The sequence below is a fragment of the Mytilus trossulus genome, chromosome 6, assembly GCF_036588685.1.
Source record: "Mytilus trossulus isolate FHL-02 chromosome 6, PNRI_Mtr1.1.1.hap1, whole genome shotgun sequence".
Taxonomy (NCBI): domain Eukaryota; kingdom Metazoa; phylum Mollusca; class Bivalvia; order Mytilida; family Mytilidae; genus Mytilus; species Mytilus trossulus.
Window position 1 is genome coordinate 25,799,229 of NC_086378.1, and position 24,862 is coordinate 25,824,090.

Below are 24,862 nucleotides of genomic sequence, written 5' to 3' on the forward strand. Positions count from 1 at the left end.
GTATTGTATGGACCTGTTGTGTTATGCCATCCTGATATAGTCATCTATATTGCATGAGTCTGGGGTTTTATTGCAGCCTGATAGATACAGCCCACTTTATGGAATTGGTTTGTGTTGTTTTGTTCAGTCTGATAGTCTTTAGTATGTTATGGGTCTGTTGTGTTATATCAGTATTGTCCAATTCTCAGTCTTTAATGGGTCTGTTGATCCAGTCCGATGTACACTTAGTCTGTGGTGTAAGAAGACTGTTCAAGTCCTCTGTAGTAGGTAGGTATGTGATGTTATCCCAGTCCAATTTAACCCTATCTGTTTGAAGAATTTGTGGTTTTATCTCACCATGTTACTAGTTGTGAACAAGTGTTGTTAGACCTTTTTGAATTTGTTTTGTATTGACGGCGTTTGGATAGGTCTATCAGTCTTTCTTCAATTGATTAGTCTAATTGTTTCCTCAAAAGCTTCTTATTCTGTTGAGATAGTATTTTATTCCCCATATACTGAAATGGTAAAAGTGATTTTGCCAAAACTAGTTTTATTACACGGATCTGTAATGTTATATCAGCCTGATACAATACTTTGTATGTTATTGGTCTGTGGTGTGATCTCAGTCTTGTCCAGCCTCTGTATTGTATGATTATGTTGTGTTATGTCAACCTAATACAATCTTCTGTATGTTTTGGGTCTGTGGTCTTTTTTTCAGTCTGATCAAGTCCTCTGTATGTTATTGGTCTGTGGTTTCATCACAGTCTGAGATAGTTCTCTTTATTGTATGGTTCTGTTGTGTTATATGCATATCAGCCTGATACGGTCTTCTATATGTTATTGGTATGTGGTGTTATTTCAGTCTTGTCCAATTCTCTGTATTGTATGGTTATGTGGTGTTATATCAGCCTGATACAGTCCTATATATTGCATGGGTCTGTGATGTCATCTCAGTCAGACCCAGTCGTCTGTATTGTATGGGTCTGTGGTATTTCTCAGTCTTGTCCAGTTCTCTGTTTGTTATTGTTCCGTGGTCTCATCTCACTCTGATACAATCCGCTATATGGAATGGGTCTGTGGTGTTATACAGTCCTCTATATTGAATGGGTCTGTGGTGTTACATCAGCCTGATCCAGTTCTCTGTATAGAATGGGTCTGTGATGTTAAATCAGCCGAATATAGTCCTCCGTATGGAATGAGGCTTTGGTGTTATATCAGCTTGATACAGTCCTCTGTATTGTATAGGTCTGTAGTGTATTTCCGTGTTGCGCAGTCCTCTGTTCTTTATGAGTGTGTGATATTATCTCAGTCTGATCCAGTCATCTGTATTATAAAGGCCTATGATGTTTTTCAGTATGATCAAGTCTTCTGTTTGTTATAGGTTGATGGTGTTATCTAAGACTGATTTAGACCTCTGTTTGTTATGGTTATACGGTGTTATCTAAGTCTAATGGGTCTGTGATGAAATCCAAGACTGACCCAGGACTCTGTATTGTATTGGTCTGTAATGTTATCACAGTTTGATCTAGTCCTCTGTAATGTATTGGTGTGTGGTGTTATCTTAGTCTTGTCAAGTCCTCTGTATGATGTGGGTCTGTGATATTATTCTGGTCTGGTCAAATCATCTGTTAGTTATGGGTCTGAATGTTATTCCAGTCCGAAACATTCCTTTGTGTTGTAGGTATGTTTTGTTATATCATTCTTGCCCAGTTCTCTGTATTTAATGGCTTTATGTTGTTATATATGTTTGATCCAGTCCGCTGTATGTCATTCTGTGATATGAGAGCATTCTGACCGAGTCCTGTGTAGTAGGTAGATCTGTGATGTTATCCCATTACAATCTAGCGCTCTCTTTTTGAAGAATTTGTGGTTTGTATTTAGCACATGGTGTTATCAGGCCTTCTTGAACTTGTACTGAATTGGCTACACTTATACATGGTGTGTCAGTCTTTCTTCAACTCTCAAATCTAATTGCGTTCTCGATAGCTTCTTATTTTTTTATACGGAAAAACGTACTTTTTTCATATACTTAAATGGTGAAAGTAATTTTTGAGAAATGTAGTTTTAAAATACACTTGAATTAGATATTATTACAATCTACTTAAATTCATATTTAAACTCTTTTCGTATATCCCTTATGTACATGTTTTTACTGTAAGTGATATTAAGTAATATGTATGGTTTTGATTTAATATTTAATCCATTAAGGGAAGAACTGAATTCTATTTCCATGTGTATAACGCTTTTTATATTGTTTGTTATTATTTGATTATGAGTGAAGTTGATTAATAAAGTATCGTTATAATGCCATAACCATTACGTAGTAAATACATCAATATGCTTTCCTCCGAGAAATTAAATTTGCCAGCTTGTTTATCCTAAGAAGTCATTCGGGAACTATTTACGATATTGTGAATTACTAAAGCATACTTTCTGTATAACATTAGATGACAATGATAGAGAAAGAGGTTCTAAACAATCTCCTCGTAGACTTGTCAGACTTGTCACACATTACGTAAATACTAGTAACCATCAAACGATGTAATAAATATAGCACATGTAATATCATGGCTAGACCTGTTGTGTAAAAAGTTATATAACGACTTGATTTATTTAGTCAGATGTTTGTTTAGTACAGAAATGTAATACGATTATACCTATCTTCTGTGATATCATGTAACGACAATACCTTTCTTGGACGATATTATATGACGGTTATATCTGTATTGAAATATATCATATGACGGTTTTACCTTTCTTGGAAGATATCATATGACGAATATACCTGTCTTGAAAGATATCATATGACAGTTATGCCTGTATTGAAAGATTTCATATGACGGTTATGCCTTTCTTGGACGATACATTATGACGGTTATACCTGTCTTGGACGATATAATATGACGGTTATACCTATCATGGCTTATATATCATACTGCAGCTAGGTCCATGTTATAAGATATATTATCATATACTTAGACTAAATAACATATGATTTTTACTGTATGATAAAAGCATTAAATTAACGTAAATTCCATATTTTTCGAATTGGTGCTTAGCGGGCTGATATGAACAACAATCAAATTATTAATTAAAAGCCTTTTTTAAAAGTTTCAAACATAATTCGTTAGAAAGTTACTTTTAAAAAAAAAATGACTTTTCCAAACAGTGTTCATTATGTATATTTTTGAATTTTTTTTTGTCGTTTCGTAAAAATCTAAATGTTTTTCTTCTCTGCTTAGGCATATGATAGAAGGATTTCATATCGAATGTACTAAATTTGGGATCCCAGGTCTGTGAACTTTTCACTCTTTGAACTTCTATTTGGGAACCAAGTAAAAGGATCAATAAATGAATCTGTGATTTTTCTCCATCGTTGAAGCATATGATAAAAAGATCATAACATGTCATTTTTCATTTCGCATGTATTATCAGCCCTTGGTCAATATCAGCCCTCGAGCCATGCGGCTTTTGGGCTGATATTGAACCTAGGGCTGATAATACATGCGATATGAAAAATGCCATGTAATAATCTGATATTATAACTATATGTATTAGATATGTTGGAAGATATACCATACCTACTTTAAATATAAGCCAAAAACCTAAGAAGTACAGTGTCCTAAAGTTGTTAATTTCTGTTTCATTTCGCCCCTTGTGGAGAGTTGTCTCATTAGCAGTCATACCACAGCTTCTGTTTTATATTTGTTTTTCAAACTTTCCAATCCGATTGCGATCATTTCATGTACACGAGACATACACGTGTAATATCAAACGCTTACTGTATCCCTACTGGTACTCAATGACAACAAGTTACTGCATATTTATTATCCTAGATTTAAATGTGATTGAAAACCATTTTCTTCGAAAAATGCCTGTACCATTTTAGTTGGAATAGTCTAACGTATTATTTTGTCATTTTTGGACTTCGTGTCCCTTTCAAAATGAACTTGTTGTACGGTATTTTTGTTAATACTCTTTTTAATTTTTTTAAATAATTGATATTGCTACGGAAATATAGTATTGAAAACGTAAGATGGGCTTTCCAAAACTGGAATCCCTTGCAAAAACCTACAGTTCATTGTTGACGTTATAATATGCCAGTGGAAATAATGAGAATTAAGAACGTACATATAGTTCGATGTGAAAGTATGAATATGTGTCAAGTCCATGGTGATTCCATATTTCCTCCCACATAAATATAACGGCTCCTTTTCATATAAAATTAGCATGAAGTATTTAGAAGTAAAAATTTAATGGACACTTGGAGAAATAAGGACAGTTTTATTAATACCAGCAGCGATCAATACTTAATTGATCAAGTTATCGCCATAGAAAAACAAGTCCCGTTTAATATAACCAAACATTCAAATCCAATTTGTTCATGTTATTGCAGTAAATGCTACAAATTCCCCTTCCAAGAAAGCAATCAAACATTTATTAGGCTAATATAAATAGGATAATGAGAAATTTATTGAAACTTTGTCAGTTATATTATCGTTACTGAATCTCACCCTGTTTTCACTGGTTGGTGATACATTATATGCTAATTAACTCCAATAGTTTATTTGTAGATTTTTTTCAAGTTGTGCAACGTAAACCATGCATACTACAAATATTGAATGCTTGTTTAAGCGAAATTTCAAATCCTTTTCCCGTGTTTTCTCTGGCCTTGACAAACGTTATGTTATATTGTACGTGTGTTCTATTTTGCTTTTAGTTATTGTTTTAATACAAGCATTGACCATGACGTTTGACAAACAAACATATGTTTACATTATCCATATTCTTTGTGTGCATATCCACCTAAAGAAATGTTATTTTTTTTATATAAATAAGGCCGTTAGATTTCTCGTTTGAATTGTTTTACATTGTCTTATGAGGGCCGTTTATAGCTGACTATGAGGTGTGGGCTTTGCTCATTGTTGAACACTGTACGGTGACCTATAGTTGTTAATGTCTGTATCATTTTGGTCTCTTGTGGACAGTTGTGTCATTGGCAATCATACCACATCTTCCTTTTTATGTGTTAGGCATTCAAGACATTGTTTGTTGTTGGATGCTGTCTGCTGTGAATGTTCCTCGGTTTCGGATTTTTTCTTTAAATCAAAACGTTTATTTTTGAACTGTTTCATAGTTTATAATGCCTGGTCCTTTAATATATTGCTATTCAACATTGGTTTTGATCGTTTTTGAAGTTTGTACGGAGATATAAATTTGTTAAAATCCTCGTCCTGGTTCAATTGTTGATAGTTAATTGGGATTTAAACTACACTCCTTTTTTATAAGGTTTTGCCTTCATCAGATGACTATTAAAACATGTTGCTATTTATTTGGGATAACTTTCTCCCATACACTGTATAGTATTTGAAAGTTGTACACTACATGGACAACTCCACCACGGCTACATGGTGGTACAATACTGGAAGACTCCAACATTTCCTGCGGCACGGTTACATGGACAACCCATCTGTGGCTACATGGTGGTACAATCTGGAAGACTCCACAATTTCATGCGGCACGGTTACATGGACAACGCCTCTGTGTCTACATGGTGGTACAGTACTGGAAGACTCCACCATTTCAAAGTTGCGCGTTACGTTGATAACTCAATGGCGGTTTTCTGATGGTACATTACTGGAAGACTCTATTTTTTCATGATAATACATTACGTTAATACCTCCATGGCGGCTACATTATAGTATACTACTGAAATACTTAATTGGTTTACGGTTGTACGTTTTATGGACAACTCCATGACGAATACATGGTAGTACACTACTGGAAGACTTCACATCGGAAGACATAATGAAAATTTGATTCACGGATAACTCCACGTTGGCTATATGATAGTATACTTACTGATAGACTCCACTGTTTTATGGTGATACTTTACGTAATTAACTCCATGGTGGCAAAATATTGGTACACTACTGGAGGATTTCACTGTTTCGTGGTAGTACGTTACTTAGATAACTTAATGGGGCTATATAGTGGTACACTACTTGAAGACCCCACTAATTCATAGTAGTGCGTCACGTAGAAAACTCAATGGCGGTTACCTTGTGGTTCACTACTGGAGGATACCATTGTTTTATAGTGGTGTGTTACGTAGATAACTCAATGATGGATATATGATGGTACACTACTGGTAGACTCCACTGTGTGATGGCTGATTTATTCAGCAGAATTAGAGTGTTATCTCGACGAGTAGTTAGTGATTTTGGCGTTCGAAATAAATGTTTATTATATCTTTACTTGCAAAGCTAAGGCCGTGTTCACACCAAACGCCGTGTAGAGTAAACATGTTTACAATTAGTTTAGTGTAGTGTACACTGGTTTCACATTACATTTGTTCACATCTATACACCTTGTTTAGCTACCTGTACATAAGATTTGTTCCCACTTGTAAACTATATTTCATTTAAATGTTCATTACGTAAAACTGAATTCAAAATTTTAGGTGGCGTGGGCTATTGATTTTTTTCAGCACAAATTTTGGTGACATGTCGAAATCAATTTTAGCATTATATATAGTGGCAGCTGAGGGTGAAACAAACAAAAGTTTTTTCAGGGCCAAAAACTGGAAACATTTTTTGTTTCCAAAACAAAATCCATAGCTCACCACCCCAACCCCTTTGCCTTTATGTTTTATACTCAACTATAATAGTCCCCCTTGAAAATCAATTGTTTGCTGCCTTATGGGTTCGGCAATGATGCTGCTTTGAGTCTTGATCAAGGGTTAATAAAGTACGTTAGTTTTTTTTTACAAAAAAAAATCTGTAATATTTAGACAACAATTTCTGTAAAGAACTATACTTATTATTATCAAAAATATCAATTTTACTCAAAAATAGTTTCCTCTTTAAATATATACACAGTATTTTTAAAACTAATGTCCTAAATGCCTAGTTTTGTGTACACTTAACCTACACAAGGCCTAAATTGACTATCGACTGTGTGTAGATAAAACATGATTTAAACTACATGTAAACATTGAGTTTTATCAATGGGAACGCAATTGTGTTTAGTTTACGTGTGAATTACACTAACACAACACCGAATTTAGGTCAATGTGAACATGGCCTAAGATAGATATAGGAAGATGTACATGTGGTGTGAGTTCATTTCATCATCCAATAGTAAACGTGACCTCAGACGTTCTGATCAGTGGTCAGTGCTATGATATTGATCCGATGTATATCATATTGGTATTTTATTTGATTTATTTGGTAATTTTTAAACCAATCATTTAGCATCCTATTGTGTTGAGAAAACATTATGTGATTTCCGTTACCGTAATGTTGATCTAAACCATGCAGAATCAATATCAATTATTTCTATGCAGTATAATTGTACTTATGTCTCAAGTAAAACGCAATAGTTTTTGTTATTAGAACAGAAGTCTGATGTATAAACTTTAAAACCTTTGCAGACATTAATAGCTATGAAAAGAGACCAAACACCAATAAAAATCGGTTATAACAATACATCTTAACACACTTTCTTGAAAGCGGGATATAATAATGGATCTGAATAGGGAAGTTCCCGATCTTTATATTCAACAAGGGTTTAAAGATTAATATAATCATATATCTGAATAGGGAATTATTCGAACTTTATATTCAACAAGGGTTTAAAGATAAATATAATTATAGATCTGAATTGGGAAGCTTCAAACACCATGTTTATTAAAGCATTGGCATACGATCAGTTAATTGTGTTCAATGATCATTCATTGTCAACAAAGGTTTCAATATTGTTCTACATTTTCCAAATATAACATTTCTATCCAAACATCAAATATCTATAGAGCCTTTGGCTCATTCTACAATGTTCTATTTCAGTATGATTGATTCGAAAATCAGTGATATAAATATCACACCGTTTATTATCATGTTGTTTTTTCATTTACAAATATATTGGAGTTACCTATTCATTTCTATGGATATTTCAGAAATCAGTTATAAGTTTACTTAGTAAATTAATTAACAAGCTTCCTTCTAAATAACAATACACAATTAAGTGAATGTTAAATGTATAATCAACCCAAAATATGATACTTGTATAATTATTTAAATTTAAAACCACATAATTAAAAAGAGAGAAACAAGGAAATACTAGTAACTTCACAAAATTGATAGTTTCCTTGTTTGAAATTCCCGCTCAATTTTAGTCTCGGATATATATTTTTCCTTTCAATTCGAATTACACGTACAAAGTATTAATACGACTGTCGTGTTTAACTGTAAAACATGACAAATAATTTTTGTTTACCATAATAACTAACTGACGACCACAAGCTAACGTCCATAAGCAGACTTATTGACATGTTTTGTAATAGGATTTTTTTCTCTTAATCGATTTATGACTTTTGAACAGCGGCGAACTACTGTTGCGTTAATATGTCATAGATCTTCCAAATAACATTTTGTTTTGTCTTGTCCTAGATCTTTATAATAGCAAATTTTGTTGTCTCTTCAATTATTATTCGTATCAAAATCCTTACTATTATTATAAAAAAAACCTTCATTTGCATCCGGTTTATATATGATTTTGTTTTGGATTATTTATAACAGAAGCTAAAATTACCGGAATATTTATTGTCATGAAGAGTCGGGTCGCATGTCAAATTGAATTTCTAACTAATGTCTGAATTACTGTTTGCTAACTAAAGGGAATACATTTGCAAATTACTTGTCGCAGGAAATTGTTAAAAAGTAATTGGCAAGTTAATGCATGTTTATAGAGATTTTCCTTCTCAACTCCGGAGTAATTACCAATTAAATCTGATTTATGTAGACTGAAACTTTGTTTCAAAACATTTCCCATTTTTTATCACCCTAGTATGATTTGACCAATTTAGATAAATCTTATTAAAAAAGGATGACAAACCAGAATTTTGAAAAGGTCGCAACGATATAAACACTGTTGCGGATGATCATTACGAGATTTTAAATCTTATAATTTTCTGTCAGTGTTTTGGAAATTTATCATTTATATCTGATTTCCTTTCATAAATAAGATTATATATATAAGGCAAAATATTCGGAAAACATACTGTGGATTCATTATTATTCGTTGGATACCAATTTTCGTGGATTTTGTGGGAACAGTTGAACCACGAAATTAAAAGTTCAACGAATGACAAATTTTCACTAGGTTTGTATGTAGATTTTGGCAAAACCATGAAATCAAATATCCACGAACATGTAAGTTTTCCTCAATCCACGAAAATTGGTACCCACGAAAATAAAAGAATCCACAGTACATTAAATTCAAAACATGGTAATGTTGTGATGCATTGGATAAGTATAGTTTTCGTCGAATTGGTGTGTATTATTTATGACACTTTTGTTATTTGTACCCTTTCACATCAATGAATACCTATCGTAAGGTTTCGTCGCCCATAATTTGATGTTTTCATGCAGACGGCGTTGAATTCATCCCAACGAGGCATAGCTATCGGGCGTTAACATGTAGCGTGACTTTTGAACGTAAAGGACGAAGTCGGAACTATGTTTTAATATTTGCATCCTTCTTTTTTCCGTTGATGTATTTCAGTTACCATATCAACAATGCTATGTTTAGATAAATGTTGTAAAGCAATCGAACGGAGATTTTTATATTTTTTAATATTTTTATTCTGAATTTCTATATCAATGATGTTTTTCATATCCATAAATAAATACAACGAGGCTTCCGGTTCCTTAGAAAGTGAACGCAATGATATATCCACTTTATTACAATTTGATTTGAACAACATAGTTCACAAAACGTAACTTTTAATAAACTAAAAAGAAATCTTTTTAAAATATATAACGCATGCATTAGAATTTTTGAAGATTCGAGAAGTTTATCCTAAACTTTGTTAATTAATGCACGATGTCAACAAGAAGTAGACGAAGTGTAATCTGTTTGGCCCGGTTGTCAAAGTCAGTTTTGCGTTTATCGCTTGAGGTTATGGAACGGTGTATCCATCAACCTTTATAACCTCGATGTTTGCATCAGTAATGCTAAAATAACTTATTATAGACAAAAATAATTGCATGATTTAGTTTTCTGTTGTGAGTAGTTCTAACAGTACCGTTGTAAATATAACGGATGCAGCCATAGAGTATAAATAAAGTAGGATCCTTGAACTGACCATTCGACAATATCTCTGATTTACAGTAATGTAAATTGACCATCAGATACACAATTTGTCTGATTTACACTGATGTTAACTGACACACAGACAGAGATTCGGTTAATAGAAAAGTTCGATGACTATCGGCCAAACAGACACAATGATACAGAAGTTCAACTTATTTCTATCAATTTATCGCATATAGTCTTGAAAATACTAGTCAGAGCAGGTTATTTATAGTGATGAAAGATTAAAAGTTGTTGTCTAATATCCAATAGTAAATATTCTATGAATATACAGGGTGAGAAAACATATACAAGATAACGATCGGAAAGGTTTAACCTTAATTGAATCATATTCTATAAAACCACTTACTCTAATTCACTCACAATAATTATGTTTAATGTGTCCTTGTCGTAACGCCTTCCCTTTGTTATCATTTTCGACATTTTTAAAGATATATTGCACTGGATTATCTTGACACAGGCAAACTTTGCGAACGTAAATTTTAAATTTCAATTTTTATTGGTGGAGGAATCTGAAGTTACTGGAGAAAACCATCGACCTTCATTAGTAACTATATTTTTTTCACACAACGTTGTCAATATAATGTACTCTGATGCGACTGTCAAACAAGTGAAAGGTTTAGTTAGCTTTAAAACCAGGTTAAATCCACCATTTTCCACATATGCAAATGCCTGTACCATGTCAAAAATATGACATTTATTATCCAATCGTTTGATGTGCTTGAGCTTTTGATTTTGCCATTTGATTAGGCACTTTTCGTTTTAAATTTTCCTCGGGGTTCAGTATTTTTTGTGATTTTACTTTTATCAAGCCTTGTAATCAACTAACTATTCTTACAAAACATGTGATAAAATCGCTATATAATGAATTTCATTGAAAATGTAAACAAGATTAGCAATCAAATATATTACTGTAATCAGCTGGCTGGATATTGCTGAATAAATAGGTTTACTAAACCCTATCAATCTTATAACTATAATTAGGAATTGAAAGTCAATGACAAGTTAATAAAACCTAAGACAACTTTTTATTACACCATTGGTTCGATGCCACTGCTTGCGGAGGTTTCGTCCTCAAGGGTATAACCAGCCTAGTAGTCAGCACTTCGGTGCTGACATGAATATCAACCTTTTTTTATTAGTTTCCTGTTTACAATTTTTTTTCGAAAGACTAAGGACTTTCTTATCCTAGAAATAGATTACTTTAGCCGTATTTGGAACAACTTTTTGGAATTTTGGGTCCTGAATGCTGTTCAACTTTGTTCTTGATTGGCTTCATAACTATATTGATCAAAGCGTGAATGATGAGTCTTATGTAGACGAAACGCGCGTCTGACGTATAAAATTATAATGTTGGTACCTTTGATAACTGTACAAATGAGGCGACACACTTACTTAACTAACTTACAAAATGACTTGTTAAAACGTTAAGAGATTATAGATCAACTTTACTCTTGTATAGCTAGCTATATGTAGAAATGTATAACATTAATACATAAACTGCCATAGGAACTAGATTGATATAGTAAGTTTCAAAAGAATAGCTTAACAAGATCAGCGATCACATAAATAAATGTTCAAACCAAGAGATGACATGACTAGATTTACAAAGTTTATCTAGTCTTATTAGTTAATTGATGAAGCATATACATGTCAAAAAGACGTTAATTGTAATAGATATAATCAAATGACTAGATTTATAAAATTAGTTATACAATTTACGAGCTTTGTAAACAAGTAACTTGGTAAGAGAGATGACCCGATATAAAATCAGTTATCAAATGACTTGATTTCAAAGCTAAGTTATCACACGTGATCTTAAACCATAAGTGATCAAATTAATATATTTACAAAGTTTGTGATACCATATCTAGATTTTCAAGACAAGTACTGACATTACCATCTTTAAGATAAACAGATTTACAACATACATTCACATATGACTAGAATTACTAGAGGAGCAATTAGCTGAATTTACAAAACAAATAACTTCACTAGATTAGTAATTAAATAAATGTAATTAACAAGCTAGATGACCAAATGACTAGATATATCAGCATGTCCACAAGCTGAAGGTTATAGATTCTTAAGCAAAGTGATAATAATAATACTAATAAGATGTTTAGCTCAATGATAAATGACAACTTTATAACAGTTAAAAGAACCAATGATCAAATTAGCACAGTTTTTAGTACCGGAATACAATGTCTATATGTTTACCTTCTTAATCACATGACTTGAAACAGGTATTTACAAGATTTGTAAAAAAACCTATTAGATTAGCAGGGAAAGCGATAAATTGGCTTTAAAATTGTTAAATGATAAATAAGTGATCAAATGACTTTATTGACAAACTTGGTAATTATTGACGTAATCAACAGGTTACGCTATCAAAGGCTGTATAAACAAACTAAGTAATCAGATTACTATAATATTTTGTTCTTATCCATTCGGGTGATGTGTTTCAGTTTTCGGTTTTGCCATTTATGTAGGTACTATGCATTTTGAATTTTCCTCGGAGGGCGGTATTTTATGATTTGACTTGAAGGCAAGATAAGTAATTATATGGGTAAATCAAAAAGCCAAGTAATCAAATGACCATATCGACGAGTTAAATTATTAAATGACAATTTTGACAAGCGAAGTAATCATAATATAAAACAGAAGATGTGGTATGATTGCCAATGAGACAACTATCCACAAAAGACCAAAATGACACAGGCATTAACAACTATAGGTAACAGTACGGCCTTCAACAATGAGCAAAGCCAATACCGCAAAGTCAGATTTAGTTGATTTGTTTCCCTCTGTCTTGGTTTGACACCCCGATTTGTTTTCCTTCATAAGATTTATGAATTTTGAAGACCGGTGTTGCCTTTATTTAAATATCTCAATAATAATCACACTTAATCTGCTTGTTTTTATAATCTAAGATATACATTTCATTGACACTGGTTTTACACACTGGGCCGCAGTTGTATTATCTCAAGCTGTAATAACGCTCGGAGACATGTTTGCCAAATCACTTCATTATACCTCGATTAAACTTACTTATCTACCACTTACTGCCACTCTTTTTGATACATTATTAACTGTTTGCAAAAGTATGAAATATTCGAAATATTAAGAATTTTCTTATCCAAGGCATATATTACCTTAGACGAAACGCGCGTTTGGCGTATCAAATAATTAGTATGGTACATTTTATCTCTTGTATATGATAACCATATTTGGCAAGTGTTCACAAAATGTACACACAGAAAAACTAAATACCTACAACATTTAATAGCCTGTATTTCTCCAAGGAGCAAATTTTGGAGTTTATTTATATGTTTAATTGTTCTCTTTATGTAGAAATGTAGAAATTTAATTGTTTATATAACAATACTAGTTTTCTTATATGTCATCTTATGTTTTCGAATGTATTTCTTATGATTTCTCAAGTGTATAAATACATAATATCTACATGGGGGCCCTATATCTATAGTTTTCATACACAAGACAAACATAACAACTGGAATTAAGGCTCAACTTTACATTTTCTACGAAGGCTTGTTTGCATAGTCCAAAAACTCATATTCTACGATTAAATAACAACAAAAACTGACTTTCTAGTTCTTAAATTTAAGACCAACAAATTAACAGTGGTATAAATATTTGAGTTCATCAGAAACATACTGTTTTTAAACCTGTTAGTTTTGTAAGTAAAGACTTAACATTAAAATCGATGAGTCGATTACATCTGTAGATTCTATGGTAAAGAAAAAAATCCACGATCAGACTATCCATTTACTTTACAGAGCAATCCAAATTGAATTAATAGAATGAAAAAATAAGTCAAATGGAAGGAAATTTAGTTAAATGTAAGATAATATTGGTTCTAACATTTAACATTGATTTTCTACAGATTGATCAGAGAAATAAAGACCATTCAACTTTGATTGGACATTGATTGAGGAATTCTAAGCAAGGTAAGTTTAGATTAAGTGTGTACTTATTATAAGCATGACTGTTAACTTAAGAATCCTGCAAATTCTTATCATAGTCTGTTTAAACATCATCGGTAAGGACAAGCTTAATTTTTTATATGAATAGTATTGTTGTCATTGCATGTTTCTTATCTAACCAAGGTTAGCCACGACAATATGAGACAGTACATCTGATTTACGAAGAAGTAATAAATAATAATTCTATCTGTTTTCTTGTTCTGAAAAGAGCAATTAGTTTTGATAAAATAGGAATAGTGTCATTATCTTAAATTTTCCAGATGCAGTTACGCTTTCAGAAGACGTTTATAGATATGGATTTGAAATGAAATCTTAATTGAGTTTATTTTTCTGTCATCCAATTAATACCTTGTCACTATTTTTTATGGTAATATGAATCGCTGTACGATCCTGTCTTTTCTGGTTGAAATTAAAACCTGAAATGTTTGTTATAATTGATAGACATGATATGATGTAAATGCTGCAAGTAACCGTGAAACATCAAAGATGCGATAATTGTACCATATTTTCCATCTATTGATTAAAAGCTGTTTGAAGCGCACTGACATACAAAAAAGGTTGTTGCATACAGTGATATGTATTAAGATTTATAGAACGTATACCATATATGATTTCCTTATTACCAAGTGCTATAATTCTTTTATACATAATCATTGTCTTTACACAGCTGTGTCTTTGGAAACATATTAAACCAACACAACTAATTAAAGACTTCATGTAATGTTTGTACTAATTATTAAACTATTAAACATGTGATAAAAACACTACGCATTATTTAAACATGTTTAAATATTAGATTTGTCCAAAAATACTTCTTTTAAGACCAGTTGTTACTGTCTAAGTTTTAAAGGATGATTTTACGCACTAGGTGACAAGGAAACATGCCTCAGTAAAACATGTCACCCTGCCTGGACACATTACTCTGACTTCGGAACGAAAAGCGATTTCTTTTACTTCTAAAAGAAGCAGCAAATAACACATTTTAAGTATTTGGTATGACTCTGCAGGGAATTGAACCAACGACCTGTATAACTCGTGAGAACACGCTACCACGAGACCATTTGTTGCGGTCAAACTTATGGTGAATCAGTCAATTTACACAATAAAAAAACAATCACATTTGGTAAAACTTTATGCTTAATATTTACGTCAACGACATGGTTCTTTAAGAGATACGAGTCCGTTGGAAAACTTAAAAAGGATGAAAAAATGAATACCCTTTCAAGGTATATTTTAAAATCTTTCAAATAGTTTTACTATTTACTGTTTACCATGGTATTCAGTTGATCGCCTCTGTAACGTTTGTATATTTTTTGATTTTATTTTTATAAATATTTTATCCCCCCGAGCATGATGGACGGGACATATATTGTCGAAATGCCAATCTGGTGCAGTAGTTTATATAATTACATATCGTGGCATGAATAAGACCATTAGTTTCCCGTTTGAATTGGTTTTAATTTTGTCTTTCCGGAGCACTTCACAGCTACTTTCTATGGAAAGTTTTGCTCATTATCAAAGTCCTTGCGGAAGTAAATATATGCATTTCCTACAGAAACAATTCGTTTTACTGTGCACTTTCTTAAATTTGATGCCAACCACAATTCAATTGAGCATTTTCTCAATTTGTCCAAATCTTCATTACCAGTTACAAGCAGCGCCGACAAGCTGTTTAATGTTAATGATGCTTGGATACATTTAAAAATAAAATACCTTGATTAATATTATATTTTCATTATGCTAAACATGCATTTGGATGTTTTTTTTTGTGGGGTCAAAAAGTCTTATCTTTAAAAAAATATTTTTGGAATGTTTTTTTTCTTCTTAGACGTTTCAACTTCGATTTGAATGAATCTACCTTATTCTAGAGTCACTGTCGAATCTTATATTAACCAGAATCGCGTTTGTAATGATACTTGAAGTAATTGCAACCCTAGTACATGTATCTTTGTATTTTGTGATATAAAAGTGCAAGTTGAATCAGCGATCTATGTTGCTACGAACATTCATTGATACCTTACTATTTTTTTATCGCACAATAAATAATTTTGTGATAAATATTTTCCAATTATTTTCGTTAATTTTCATTAATTGTAGACGACAATATTTTATTCTTAGTGATCTAAATAAACAACACACCATGCATGTTAAAAGTGCAAATGTTGACATTTCCTTCTCTTTTGAATAATAATTACATTTTTATCTGATCGCTCTTCTTGTTGAAGCTTGACTTAAATCCAATATTTGAATCCAATAAGCTTATCATTTTTTGTATTGAAGATTCATTTTGATACAATACGTTGCGTACATCGCTTTATTTTTTTCATTCGTGTCGCATATTGAAAACAAGGCTTTGTGATTGGACAAGAAACCAAATTTGAACATCTTTGTTCGATTTTTCACATGATCAATCAAGGAAACAAGAGATATCTGTCTTCAGCCTTATCTTAAACAATAAAGTTATGTTCATGTAAAGACAAAAAAGAAAGGAAGTAATACTGTATAAATTTGAGGAATATGAAATCTTTTATTTGTTATAAATAATACCGATAGTCCAAATTGAGAGTATATTGGTCTAAGTTTGTAAGATATATTTAAAACTATATGGGGAGAATTGCATGTGTGCGTCGTTGTTTATCTACATGATTAAGATGAACAATAGTGCTCTTTATGTTGACGCTTCAAGACCTGTAAATAATAGATAAATTCAACGAAATCGTCTCAGTTGAGGACACGGTCTATTTTGTTATCAGCATTTTTCATCATTTCGATCGGATAGTATGCACACTACTTTGAAAAACAAAATTATGTCCGTACCATCCTTTTTTGTGGTTTTCATCCTTATGAATCATTCTCAATGTTAAACGTCATAGCTTTCATACGACTTGTGATAAGCTCTTCCAGTAATAGCATAATAAAACTGATGAACCTAAGATAACATTGACGTTGACAATAGGCTTAATAATTGACCACGGTCAAGTATAAACAAATCTACTTAGATATATAGAAAAAAAGTGTAGAATTTTTTGATGGTTTTGTAAGGAATGAACATCTTCCTATATCTATCTAGTGAGCTTTGTTCTTGTATCAATAACGACAAGAAGAAGTTCTACATAGCCATATGCAATGTAATTTGTTTAATGAAGGAATCCATTTGTTTCAATCTTTACATTGGTTTTATCTGTCACTCATATCTAATGATTGACCTACAATATGTATGCTTAAAAACAGAGTTTGACGTCTTGGAATGTAGCACGTTAATGTCGTTTATAAAGTACTTTTAGAATGTGTCATACATTTATTACATTCAACAGTAATATTATAATGGAACAGATAGGATATGTCCACGCGAAGAGATGAATGTGTTTTTAACTTGATAGATGCTTTTGTGCTTTTTTGTAAAATTGTTTGTTTTAAGATTGTAACACAGTAATGACTGCTGAACCCATATGTTGACTATTCTATTTATTATGCCAAATTTCTTCACGTATCGTGGTAAATATAACGAAATTTGATGAGACTGTCTTACAGGTGAGAGGTTTAGCGCTATAAAACCAGGTTCAATCCACCCTTTTCGACATTTGAAAATGCCCGTACCAAGTCAGGAATATGACAGTTGTCCATTCGTTTGATGTGTTTTGTCATGTGTTTAGGGACTTTCCGATTTAATTTTTCCCGGAGTTTAGTATTTTTGTGATTTTACTTTGTATGAATTAATTCTGCAAATCCCTAAAAAAAATACCTCAATCAAGGACACAGCGCTGCGCTTAGCCATACAAATACATGTATTACTTGCAAAGAATAAAAACAAAAAACACATCTTTTAACTTTTGTTCACTTTGTAAGGTAATTTACCTACGCATGGTCACTTCGGCTTGACAACAACAAATAAAACACTTGAACCACAATATCTATCAATGGAATCAGTAAAACTTCAAATCAAATTGTAAACAAATCTCTTTGGATTATGTCTTCTATAGGATTTTAGAACTTATTTTAGAGTTAAGAGACTTCCATGATGTTTATAAAGTTAAACTTCAATTCCTTTTGAGATTCGCTTTAAATAGTAAATTATTACTACACTAATTGACTTTTTGATGTTTTGGAAATCAAAGTACCCTATTCTTAAAGCGAATTACCTCGTGCAAGAAAGCCAATAGAAAATCCCATTGCATTGTCGAAAGTGTTTTTTTTTCATGATGATAGTTTAATTCATGGAAATAGGTTAAGAAATGAGTGAAAATTGAAAGTTAAGTATGAACCTTGGAAAATTGAATTCTTATAGAGTTTATAAAATGATATTAATAAAGACAAGATCAAAATAAGAAATAATAGTATTTCGTAGTTGAAAGTGGTCGATATATTCCAACAGATTCTAGGATAGAAAATGTCTGTTGTGAGGTGGAAGATGAATGCCATGTCGTTAACATGATAAATATTGGGTCAGTATCTTCAATTTGGGGCTCGCCTTCTAACTCCTTCGCCCAAAGTCGAACTTACCGACTCCGTATATATCGAATTAGCTTTTTTTACGTCTTTTGGGAAACATTTTTTTGTTTATCAATATTCGTTTCTTTTGAATAATCTTTAATGAAAAAATGAACATGTATGAACTCCTTGTGAGTCAGTGTGTTAAGATACATGTTGTCACCTCGTATCTTTTTTTAAGTCCACTTTTTTCTCTCTGTTTTTTTTCGAATAACTCATACACTCATTCTTTTTATGTGGAGGAAGGATATCATTTCGCATCTTTAGTTTTCCTTGAATTAGAATATTGTTTTATGTCTGTAAAGTATAATTCTTATTCGGTTGCCCCAATTGTAATCTCTTTGAAATGGTCCTTAAGTTGAAATATTGGTATGCCTATTTCTGTCTTTTAGTGTTATTAAGTGTGTAATTCTTTCTAGCACAAACGAAACGAACGGCTAAGAACGCACATGCTTTGATCATTTCTGTAGAACATACGTTTGCAAAGTTTACATAAACTTTGACAAACTATGCAAACTATGAAAATGCGTCTGCAGTTTGTCGTTTGTTGTTTGTTAGTACACACGCTACATTTGTTTCTTACTTCAACCTGATTAAACGAAGTATTTGTTTCTATGTTTGTAAAAAGTATGTTTAACACCAAATATGCATGCTTTATTGAAAGTTCAAACAGGGTCAGTAAAGACTTATTAAACGATGTATATGTTTCTTCTTTTGTAGCGTTTCGAAAACAACAACAAACGCGACACAACGTTTACAAAATGTTGGTTAGAAAGAAATGCGGCCTGTATTATATCTTTATAATTAACACTTTATATTAAGTTGTTGTACCTTTGAAGACTGAACTGAACAGACTTAAATAATTTTCCTGATTTAACATACTAGTAGACAGGTTTTCTGAGTGGTCAGCTCTACGGTCAGTTATAGATCCAATTGTTTTGAGATTGTTAGTTTGCTTTGTCATTGATGTTTATTCCAGAATATCTGTTGTATCTATATTCATTCTCCACAATCAAAACCAGCAGTGACATGACAAAATATCACAATGAAGACAGATTTCTTCTATATTTATAACACCAATTTTCGTTTATGACAGAAAGCTTTTTATCGTTCGATCATCATTACTTTTGAAATAACCAATCAAACTGCTGCAATTTTCATTTAAATTATTTTAGCAAAAAATCTACAATAAGTGGAATTGTTAGTTTCCATGGCAGTTCTGTAAATGGACACAATTTTAGGGAATCGATCGTAACAAGACATTTTGTACTTCGCTGATGAAGTAAATTTGACGTGTAATTTTGTTTATTATAGATTGATAATGTAGGAATTGCATGTTTACATTACTTTTTTTTTGTCATTTCAACAAAAATTGCATTTAAAGGAGTTTATCACAAACAAAAAACAGACATGGTTGTTTTTCCTTTTTCCTCCTTGTTTTGTTCTTAATGAAACGCGTTATGTCGTAAAATGGTCATATGAGTTGGTGTGTCATAATACCTTCATATTGGACCAATTAATGTTACATGATTTGGTCGAATCCTATTTTACTTTTAACTTTATATAAATTCAGGTTATTCTAAAATTTTGAAATGTAAACTAAAAATATATTTTTAAACATCATCTGTTATTTTGTATATAATGTTAGAAAATGTTTTTATTTTATGAAGTTTTCAACTTTTTAATGTGCTAGTATAATATACCCGTAGACACTTCAATTTTCATGTGATTATAATATTTACAAAGTGTGAAAGGCGAAAGGCTTCCAAAAGAAAACGTCTGCCAAACGATTGAAGAATTTACTCAATAACTTATGAAGAAAACATGAATTTAAAATTTGAACAATGCAGATCTAATTTGTACGGAAAATAGGTAATACATAATTAATATGTTTTCTTGATTTGTTATCTCTTTTCAATATGTTCTAAAGATTAAAGACAACAGAAATATTATTGAAAACGGCAATAGATAATATTTTATAAATTAAAATCAATACTTTATGTGATATTAATGTTTTAATAGCAATGAAAACTTCACGGAAGAAGTTTGAACTAAATTTATTCAATTTTCAAATAAATTAAGCTAGGCATTTATCATTTCAGCTATAATCATTATTATCAAATAATCGCCAAATCCCATCTAAAGTAATTGAAGAATTGCATATTAAACTCAATAGTATATGAAAATTATGATGTTTGAATCTCTCATTATGACATCTTCTAAATTGTAAAGCTGCTGTAATTTCTTTTTCTAGACAATTCGTTGTGCTTTAAAAAAATGAATAAACATAATACATTAAATGTTTTATTTCTGATGGTAATTATATATGCACGTTATGTTTTGTGTGGAGACATTTTGAATGTCGACTTGAAATTTTCATGATCACGGTTACAACGATTTATGAATTTGATGATGTCTTACGGTTATACGTGAAACCATAACCAACTATATTGAATAGTTATTTATCACCAACTTTGTTATAATTAAAATTATTTACTGTACTTGAAGGGGTAGAAAAAGTTACAGAACATGACTCGTTTCAAAATGTCTTGTTCTTTTAAATTATGGAACTAACGATTTAATTTTTCTCGGAGTTCAGTATTTTTGTGGTCCAATATTTTTTTTATGATATTTTGATATATTGATGCTGAAAATACTGACTACTCCTTACAAACACACAGAGATGGTCTCGTCGGATGAGGCTATTCATTACGAATCACAGAGAAGAATATATGATTTGAAATAGAAGTGCGGTAAAGTAAATGTACTGATTTTTCAAAATCATGTACATTTTTTGATATGGAACAACATTGAACCTTTTTTGGGCTTAAATCTCTAAGAAAATATCCAGTATTGATTCAAATGTTATTAAGAAAAAATCATTAAAAAATCTTGATAAAAGTAATGACATCTCCCACTTATATATTTGTAATAAAATTAAGATACAATCTTTTTATTTCGAGATTATGAATTTTGTTATAACTGTCTTATCTAAAATAAATAAATCGTACAAGTTTACAAAAAATAAATTTTATAAATATTTAATTAGCAATAAAGAAAGATGAAAAAAGAGGGACGAAAGACACCAAAGGGACAGTCAAATACTCACATTGAAAATATTATATATAATTTAAATAGACATTTAAATATTTTACGAAAATGTTGGTATACAAACAAGTCATAGTTAGAAAAATTATACTTATTCTATAACTTCCATATTTGAATATGTTATTGAAGTCTGGGACAACTGTGAACAGTTAATGCAACGGAACTATAACGATTGGAACATAAGGCTGCAAGAGTTTTAGCTGGTTAAAACTTCATTTGAGTAATTCTTATGTTATCTAATACAAAGACAAAAACAAATGTTTGGAAACTCGCAAAGAACGCCTCAAAATGCAAATTTTTACAGTGATCTGAATTAAAATTTTCATAACCGCGCGAGGTTTGGTTAGCTACATAACCACGTTCAACCCACCATTTCTTAAAATGTCCTTGACCAAGTCAGAAAAATGGCAGTTCTTATCTAATAGTTCGTTTCTATGAGTGTTACATTGTCGTTTTGTTTTTGTTGCACTTAAGGGTTTCTGTTGTTTCGTTGTTTTCTTCTTATAGTTGATGTGTGTCCATCGGTTTTATTTTGTAATCCGGATTTGTTTTCTCTCAATCGATTTATGACTTTTGAACAGCGGTAAGCGGTATACTACTGTTGCCTTTATCGAAATGAAAATTGTCTCTCGCTACCTATGCAATGTATTCCCATCGTCAATTCAAACCGTTGAGATACCCACATCCACACGACATAATAACGTTGTGAAAAACTAGCAATTGAAAAATATCTGCATTTCTCAATGTATTTATTTGCTGATTCAACGGTAGTTGGTCTTGGCATTTTGCCGGTAAGTCCTGCTTTGAATTTTTTACAAGATATTGTTCTTATTGAAATCAAGCATTACGCAATCAATACATCGATTGGTCCAAACTAACTAAAATTGAAAACACAAGGTTAGGTAAATTTACTACTGATGCTGACCACTCCACTCCTTGACTTGTTTGGACCAAGGTGTGAACGATTAAAGGTCACCGTAAGATATTCAATAACGAACAAAAGCAATAGTGAACATGTCCTATAAAAATTAAAACGATGATCAATTGGAGACCCTCGGTCTGATTTACAACAACAAATGAATAAAACACAAATTTGACAGACAGCAACCAGTGACACTTGATTTGTGACACTTGCAACAAGGCATAGCATCTGTGTTTGTGCTCAACCCACACGCCTTTATAAGACAATGGTATAACAATAGATCATGAGAACATGCTGTGAAAATCATGCTGTTGGAAAAGTCTTCACCTGACAAATCGGTATTTGGCACAAGAACAATTACCAATTGACGCAAATTATTGAACTTGACGTTACTGAAAACCATTTCCGTCTTCTTCTCAAAATACCCTTTGCCTGGTTGATGAATGCCGAACTATGGTAATAACGGTTGTTACCATTGTATTCAAAGTTCGAAGTTAAAGAAATCCATTATGACATATTCATGTCTTTGTGGTAATTTCTATTGACAAATACAACACTGCAAAAACTTTGAATTAAAACAAATATATGATTATTCAGAATGTCTCTTTGAGTTTACTATTTCTATAAAGGATTTATTTGTGATGGCATGGAGCTCACGCCCCGCTACCCTGCATTCAAATATAAATATTCAGGCTCCAAATGGCATGTTTGCATCCAGAATAAGTCAACGCTTTAGAATTTTTATAATTCATGATATTACGAGAAAAAAAAATAGTATAGGGGTAAACACTGTGATCAAGGGTTCAACTAACAAATAGATTATTTTCAGATTTTGTGTTAGAAATCAGTTAACTATTGAAGTTTTGCGCTTTTATATAGCTTTCGAGATATGAGATAAAACGTCAAAATTTACGGATAATGATGCCTATAATGAGTCGACCGGAGATTGTGGTCACTCTTAAACTTCAAATGATGATTGTATCATCATACCTTTCCAAGGACTATCTTTAACTAGATACTCTACCAACTCGATTCAACCCGTTTTGATACAAAAATCCATACGACAAAATGCCATTGTAAAAAAACCATACCATTTAGTGTGTGCATTCTCGGATTAGTTTGACTTTGTATTAGTGGGACCTGGCATTGTACCGATGAGTCCTGATACGGTGCTTTTCAATCTTTTTTCAAACAAAATCAAAACACAATTAATAAAACTTGAAAAAGAATGTTTGCAACTGGATTTGTGACTACTTTTTTCACTTGAAGCAGTCAATCTGTTAAATACGCTTTTTGAAATAAACATAACATCATAAATGTGTTACTAAAAGTCAACATCTTCTGGCCAATATAAATAAAGGCAACAGTAGTATACCGCTGTTCAAAACTCATAAATCCATGGACAAAAAACAAAATCGGGGTAACAAACCAAAACCGAACGAAACGCATTAAATATAAGAGGAGAACAACGACACAACACCGAAACGCAACACACACAGAAACGGAACAAGCATCAGACATAACACCACGAGAATAACAAATATAACATGAAAACCAAATACATGAATTTGGGATAGACAAGTACCGTGCCACGTCTTATCAAAATCCATATCTTAAAAAAAAATTTACGAGAATCAGTTTTTGTGAAGGTATAACATATTTTAAACTTATAGTTTTCATCATGATAAATAATTTATAATGCTTTACTAATACAATTTGAAAATATAGGTTTTACCGACATTTAAACGTCGTTTATATTTTTGTAACTTTGATAGTTGTCTCATCTCATAAGCGTCCTTTTTTATACCGGTATCAGTTCTGCTAATGCCAGAATTATAAGATTACCATTTCAAAGATGGACTAATCAAACGCATCGTTGGTAGTAAAACGATGCGTTTGATTAATTAGTCCGTGTTAACTCCGATTGGACTTTCAAGGTTAGATAATATAACTACTGCTGCATATAATTTGACCCTGACCTCTATGAAATAAGATTTGAACAATTAAAGGTCACCGTATGACTTTCCACAACGAGCAAAATTTATAGTGTAAGCTACTTGTAAAAATTGAAAAGAGAAAAACGATTAAAAGGTGAGATATGATATACAGACACAAATAAATAAAACACAAAAAAAACCAAAAAAACCAGCGACACATGATTTGTGACATTTCCGACAAGGCATATCATGTTTGTTTGTGCTCA

At 31.7% G+C, this 24,862-nt stretch overlaps 1 protein-coding gene across 1 annotated transcript in view; it reads left to right on the forward strand.

Moving 5' to 3' along the window:
• LOC134720994 (D(2) dopamine receptor-like) overlaps nt 1-24,862 on the forward strand; it is a 168,448-nt gene that overhangs the window by 23,758 nt on the left and 119,828 nt on the right. The window contains exon 3 of the mRNA XM_063583630.1: nt 14,042-14,105. The gene's annotated coding sequence lies outside the window, so the exon portion shown is untranslated. The remainder of the gene's footprint in view (nt 1-14,041; nt 14,106-24,862) is intronic.